This window comes from Chamaea fasciata, unplaced genomic scaffold (assembly GCF_029207755.1).
Source record: "Chamaea fasciata isolate MVZ Bird 193981 ecotype frontalis unplaced genomic scaffold, bChaFas1.0.hap1 SCAF_4, whole genome shotgun sequence".
NCBI lineage: Eukaryota > Metazoa > Chordata > Aves > Passeriformes > Sylviidae > Chamaea > Chamaea fasciata.
Window position 1 is genome coordinate 70,977,901 of NW_027094089.1, and position 7,273 is coordinate 70,985,173.

Below are 7,273 nucleotides of genomic sequence, written 5' to 3' on the forward strand. Positions count from 1 at the left end.
CTCGAGAGACTTACTCTCCTGCTCTAAAACATGTTTCTCTTTTGGTTCTTTCTGAAACTTACACTTTTTCTGTCCCATTTTCCAAGGGCAGCTTACCTATTCAGAGGTGTTTTCTTAGCTTTTCGCTAAGAGCTGATTTCCTCTCCAAGGTGTTTCCACACACACCGGGTCCCGCTTTTTGAGCTGGTTTAGTTACCCTTTCAGTGAGCTGAACTGAGGGCTTTTTCCACCAGCGACGGTCCTCTGCCTTGTGTCCTGGGTTCTTACCAAGCCCGTAGCCAAAAGGTTTACCAATTTCCCGAACTCAAAGGAACGTAACCTTCCCTTTTAGCTTTCCCGTGATCGGTCCCCTGGATTCCCCTTGAATCCAGGTTTTATGAGCAAAATGAGTTTTCCCGATTCGCTTCCCTGTTTGCCGACCAAGTCCCTCGCGGGAAATTGGAAATGTGGCGCGCAGGTCCACACTCGGTTCGTGACAAAGCCACATCTCACTCACTCACCCAATCACACTCACTCAACCCGCAATACTTACAGCTATTTTCTTGCGTGGAGTCTTCGTGCACGGAGAATTTTACAAGTGAAAGTTTTAGCCGTGGCTCCGAAGGACCTTACCTGGTCCTTCCCGAGTTCTCTGATATTTCTGGATCCAGAACCTCCTTTTATCGTGGCGTTCAGCCTAAATTTGTTCGTGATACAATAGGTACCACGGGGTTTCCCGTTTTGCGGGGGCCGCCGAAAAAAATCGGCAGAGGTGCCTTCCCAGGCAAAGGGGTTCCGTAGCACCGGTATTGTATCCGAGTGACGGCACCAATTTGTTATAAATGATCAGAGCCAATTTCCAAAATCAAAGATTTATTTAACAAATTTGAAAAGCAATTTCAGGAAACGCCACAATAAATCAGGACATCGATCGAATGTTGGGTGGTCAATGTCGGAGCAGCAAAAGGTGCTTCTCCGGAGTACTGCCCACAAATTCGGGGTCTCAGGGGAGGTGTTTTGTACCATTTTTCTACCCTGAGGCAAAAACAAGATGGTAACAAAGAACCCGAAGAACATGACATCATGTACATAACATAATCATTGAAATGCCTGGTGTCCGCAAGGGATATCTGAAAGAGTTTCCTGAGAAATTGAAAAGACGTCTGAATGAAAAGTCTCCGAATCTTCTGTCAGAAGGTTTCTGCCCCCTCTGCCCAGATTGGTATCAGATCTGATGAACTGTGAAGATGTGGTCGGCCCATGATTAATGGGTCGTTTCCCGGTTATCTCTCTAGCAGATGTCGAGGTAACACCTTTGGACTGTGAAAAGACTGTGGTATGCAAAGAGATGCCCTGGAACTGTTTCCAGGAATTCAGGGGTTTTTACATTCCACTGCAAAGTTTTAATACACATAATTTGAATTCACGAATTTAATACTATGTATCTATTACAAACTAAAGGAACTTCACAAGACTGCAAAAGAACATAGGAGAGGCTTGCACTACTTCAAGAACTTATTAGAAGCTACCTTCGCCGCACGTACTTTAATTTCTCATGACATCAGTAATATTATGGGATCTCTCCTCTCCCCAGCAGAGCTCATGCTGTGGGAGAGAAATTGGGAAAAAAACAATTAGGAACATTGGCTGCAGCATACCAAAGCAATCCAAATAAATATTAGAACAAATTGCAAGTGAAGGTAACTACATCATACCAAACGACCAGACAAACATCCCTGAACCTGCCCTGCTTGACATCACCATAGCAGCAAAAACCTTGCTTCTCTTGACACCTGATGACACGGTCCCCACACAAAGCTTCACAGACATCAAACAAGGGTGGATGAGTCTTCCATAAAACTTGTTGATCACCTCAAGGTTGCATTAGAGAGGCAAATAGAAAGCAAGGAGTCCAGAAAGGAAGTGCTCGTGAAAATGGCTATGGCTAATGCGAATGCAACAATAAAGACAATACTTAGGTTTCTACCCCTTGACCCCAAGCCTACAATTGACCAGGTGATTGAGGCTTGTGTGAAGCGAAGTTCCACAGAGAAAACTGTTGCCCAAGCAGTGGCTGCTTTCTACTCCTGAGCAGCCACTCAGGTGCCACTTACCTGGAGACCTGACAGGCTTCGATTCTCAGAGATGTCAAGTGAGAGTCTGCAGTTGCTGATAAGAAGGAAGATGGGCACACTCCAATGCAATCCGAAACAGAACTGGTTTAATAGGCAAAATAACAAACTGCTGAAAGCTGAGCACTAGATATGGGAATACTTGAAATAACTCAGTAGCAGAGGATGTACCTGCATCTCTGGGACGTCTTTCTAAGCACACTTCTCCAGGACAATCACAGCACTCTGACCACCACTGCCCGTTGTGAGTGTGCTCAGCCCCCCTTCTCCCACTAGGCCATGTCTCTAACAGTGGCCATCTGATGTGGCCCCCATCCCACCAGTGTCCCGGCTAGCTCCAGGGGAGGCACACTTGCGCTGTGCCAGGTGTGGCGAACTGCCTCGGCACTGCAGTTCCCTGAGGCAGAACCTTTAGAGCTACTTGGAATGAGACACTAGGCTGGGTGACATCTGGGATCAGAGTCTTCGAGGTCGGCGTCTTCTGTCCATGTGGGAACTGGTCCTTCTTCTCCTGAGGCACAAGTGGGATGACAGAAGCGAGGCGGCTGAGCATTTGCTGTCTTTGTGCAGCGCCGGTCCATGCTCTGTTGGAAGTTTCTCGACGGTCACCACTTGTTTGGGTTCTCGTGCAGCCATTTGTGGTCTCCGCAATGGTCCAGAATGACTTGTTTCTGAGGACATTTGCTCATGAAATGTCCACAATCACCACAATTAAAACAACTCTGGTTCTCTTTTGTTGTCATCACAGCAAATGCTCCTGACACTCCCTGGGCGATCCCTCAGGTCTTCAGGTAAGTGGCACCTGAGTGGCTGCTCAGGAGAAGAAAGCATGGCTCTGCCAGCTGCAGAGAGGCTGTGAGAAGGAACTTCAGCACCAAGGAGCCGGAGGAGGAGCTCCTTGGTGTCTGCTGAGAGCTCTCCTGTGATGAACAAAAATTACACAACTCTGATTTATGAAGGCTAAAGGCTATAAGCCACTAGTTACGAAGTTATGTTGTCCGATAAAAAGAGTGATAATGTTGTTTACTACTTGTTATAATTGTCTGTACCAACCCTGTACCCTCAAAACATCCCCATCCCCTTTCCCCTCCTCTGTCGCTCCCCCGTCGGGTTAGGCCGCTGCTGCTCCCCACCTCTACTGCACCACACCTCCTAGTTTGCTCTCCGCCCTGCTGCTCTACGACTGTGTCAAAAGTCCCGGCTATGTCCACTCTCTGCGTCTGCTGCTTCTCGCTCGTCATTCAACTCACAGCACTACCTAATATCAAAATAAAGGAAAACTCCCATAATGCAACACTCTGAAAAAATTGCAATCAGTGTTAATTACTCCACAAAGCAATGAGCCAGAAAAAAACTAACATCTACAGTGAGGCTTACAAGAACACAGTCCACACCCGCCTCAACAAAACTCGGCTCCGCTGTCTCCCTCTTGCTGTAATATCAAAAGTACTCCAAAAGAGGAACACCCCTAGACCAACGCGGGCCAAAACTGAGTTCCTTAGAACTGTCGTGAGGGTGAACTCCTGGCTCTGCAGCGGCTCTGCAGCAGATTCACCTGGCACTTCCTCCTCAGTGGTGACCAGAAGGAGCAGCAGTGGCGTGAGCTACCCCTCAAGATCCCCATAGGAGAGCTGATTTTTTTAATAAAGGCATTCAAGGAGTTAACGATCGTCTCCTGGCCAGTTCATTTATACCACTCCCGCAAGACCTTCATGCCAGAGCTGCACCCAGCCACCGGGACAGACACCAGCTCTGAAGCCTGAAGCCTGCTGGAAGAGAGCAGCACCTACCGCCCACTGGTCGTTCTGCAAGCCACCCCTGGGCCACTCCATAGCAGAATTTCTCAGAGAGCGAGGGCATTAATTATATTTGGATTGAGATTTGAGCTACCCCAGCCTGGGCCCCAAATTTAGGCCTGTGAGGCCTGTAGCACAGTTAAAAATTTAGGGTAAGGTGTCAACATGGGACAGCGGGTTTCCCAAGTATTAGTAAGTATAGCTGTAGTGTTGTGGTGGTGTGGGTTTTCAGTTTTCCATTTGTTTGTATATGTATTCCAGATTGTTCTATTGTAATGGTTTGTTCCTTGTACCCCCGTCCTGTTCCTTTCCCTTCGTTCACTCCCAAGTTGTTTGTTCAGCACTTGTTCAGTGTCAATCATATGTTATGTAGCCATCTGATCCCGTCTGTCACTCCGGGGCCTCTCCCTGCATTCAGAAGGTTCCAGGAGAGGCGTTGAGTGATTGGGCAGGATCCAGGTTCCCCCCTCCCATCTTCTTAGGATTTGTTTTTCCATCTGTATGTTATGTTCTGAGCCACTCCCTGACTACTCCTTATGGTTCCTTGCTGTACCCATTCCTCTGCGATACCTCCCCTTAAAAGCCAGGTCCCTCGGGTGCTCTGGGTCTCTTCTGAGGCAGAGCCCTGAGGTGTGGACCTCCGGTCCAATAAACTCAGCTTGCTTAACCTCAGCGGAGTCCCTCCTTTGTCTCTCCTGCCTTCGCCAAGTCCCTGCTCCTAGCAAACCAAGAACCCAGGTGCTGCCGTGGTGCCAGGGCTGGCCAAGCTGAGTGACACAGGGCACCGCGACATAGTGTGAATACTTTAACCACCTTAGGATAAACAATGTTTGTTTGCTTTCTTCCTTAGGCTGTGTACAAATAAGAAAGTACTTGTAACTGTAAACTATTTCCAAGTGTATATAAACCGCCATTTTAGATAGAATAAACTGAGAATGTATGTTGACCACATTGGTTTGGATCTGCGTTGCTCTAGTCCAGCTTCCCATATATTTTAAGGGGTTCCCTGCTTCGCCACTCCTTCATCCCAGAGAGCACGGAGCAACCGCCAGCCGGGTGCATCCTTTGGCGCTGGAGTGCCTCTGCTCTGAGGAACAGCTGCCAGGGCATATGTGCTTCCTGCATACTTCTGGTGGCCAGCTGCACAGCGATCAGGACTGGTATGTGCTGGACATCCTCTGCACAGGCTCATGCTTTTCCTTCACAAACAACTAATACAGAAAAAAATGCAGCAACTATTAAACAATACACATCATCTAAATGTCTATTTCTAATCAATACCCTCTAGTTTCTAACCCTGTGTCTCACTCCAAAGAAGCAACTGAATAAAGCCTGCTGCAGAATCCATACAAAGGCTCCATCTCATCCTTCAGTGTTGCCCCGAAGAGCTAATTTCACCAAAGAGCTTGAAATCACTTAGTGGCAGTAGACGCCCTTGCGCCTTTGGGACGTCCTTCTAAGTACACTTCTCCAGGACGGTCATAGCACTCTGACCACCACTGCCCGCTGTGAGTGTGCTCAGCCCGCCTTCTCCCACTAGGCCGTGTCTGTAACAGTGGCCTTCATCCTGACCCTTTTAGTCACCCACACTGGGCTGTAGGTAGAAATGCTCACAGAGGCAGGGCAAGCAGGCCAGGTTGCAGCCACACTCCTGGTGCTGCGACTTGCCTGCCTTGCCTTGCCTTTCTCATTGCTTTTCTCCTTTTTTTTTTTCTTTTTTTTTTCTTTTTTTTTTTTTTTTCTTTTTTTTTTTTTTCTTTTTTTTCCCCCCAAACAGAACCATCCATGAAAGGCACAGCAATCCAAGCATCTCACTGCAGGCAATGTCTGAGCCTGGTGACAGTACCAGAGAACAGTGTCAGCTGGTGAATGATCTGCTCTGTCTGGTATCAGAGCTTAAGGAAGAAGCAGAAAAATGAAGGAGTATTAGGAAGAGTGAAGGGGAAGTAGACCGGTGGAGTTCCACTCCTTCATTCCTGACAGAAGCCCACCAGCAGTCAAGAGGAGCCCCATGCCTGTTCTTATCATGCAGAACAAGACATACTGAAGGGGAGGGGGAAGGGGGGGATGGAAATATAAAAAATATAATACAGAATTTCTCCCTGTGTTGCAGTTGAGACAGACACGCCAAGGTTTATGTCACATTTAGCGCTTGGTTCACACCCAAGACGACACGTAAATAATAATTATGGCTGGTTGGTGTTGCAACGTGGAAGGCTGGAGGTTTTAAAATTATTATGAGTTGGCTGTATTTTTCAGAGTTCATAATAAAAGAACTAAAGAATCCTAACAGAACACAACAAAATGTCCTATGAGGAACAGTTGACTTCACCTTCCTCAATTCCTTTTGCGTAAAATGTCACCTCAGCAGCAGTGGCACCTCGGCAGTGAGTCTGAGAGGTGGCAGCTCTCTGGCCCACGCAGTGTGTCATCTACTTAGAGTGAGAAAAATTTCATCCTCAAATCTTCATGGGAGTTCTGTATGTAAATAGGACTGGAAAGTTCTCTGTTTTCTGTTCTATCATTGGTTAATTTTTACTGCAGTAATATACGTATTTGTTATCATGTTACTCTGTTGGATCCTATCCCTCAGACTCTGCCCAAATCCTACTTGATGTAAGAAGTTGTTAACCCCTGGCCCTCGCCTGTTTTGGTGTACCCCTACATCATGTTCAGATTCCTGTTTGTTGTTTTCCTTATTAAACAGTGTTTTTGTTTCAGCTTCATTGAGGCATCCCCATCCTTTTTTATAATTACCCACTGCAGGTCTTACCTGACTCTTTAGAGAGAAATTGCAGACATTGCAGGGATCTGCGATAAGTAGAGCAAAGAATTCTGGTAGTATTTTGATGCTTATCTCAGAGTGTAGTGCATGTTGAGATTTATTTTCGATCGGGATATGGTTTCAAGGGTATACTAGAAGCTTTGGATTCTCACATACTCTGTTTTCTAAGCAGGATTCAAAGTGCTATCAAGGCTGAGGACATTTTTTGTCACTGGAGGAATCAGTTTTGGGAAAGTCAGAGGTCACAGAAAACCTTCAGCTTCTGTTCCTCCCTCACATTTCATCTTAATTCTTGCTCCTCTAACCTTAAATTTTACTGTGAAATTCAGCTGTCACAAAGAGAAGGAACCGCCTCCTGAAAAAAAACAGGTTTTGAAATTCATCTATATTAGAAGTACTTGGCTTTGCTACATTTTCTTTTATGTTATACATGAACCCAGCGGGAGTGTTATTTGTCAGGCCTTCATTTTCAGGCCGTAATTGAGATACACTCCAAATTCCTCAATCAGCTGGAATGGGTGCCTGATAGGCTGTCACTTCATTTTTTCCTCCCCTGTAGGGCAGGGAGGGACATCACAGGG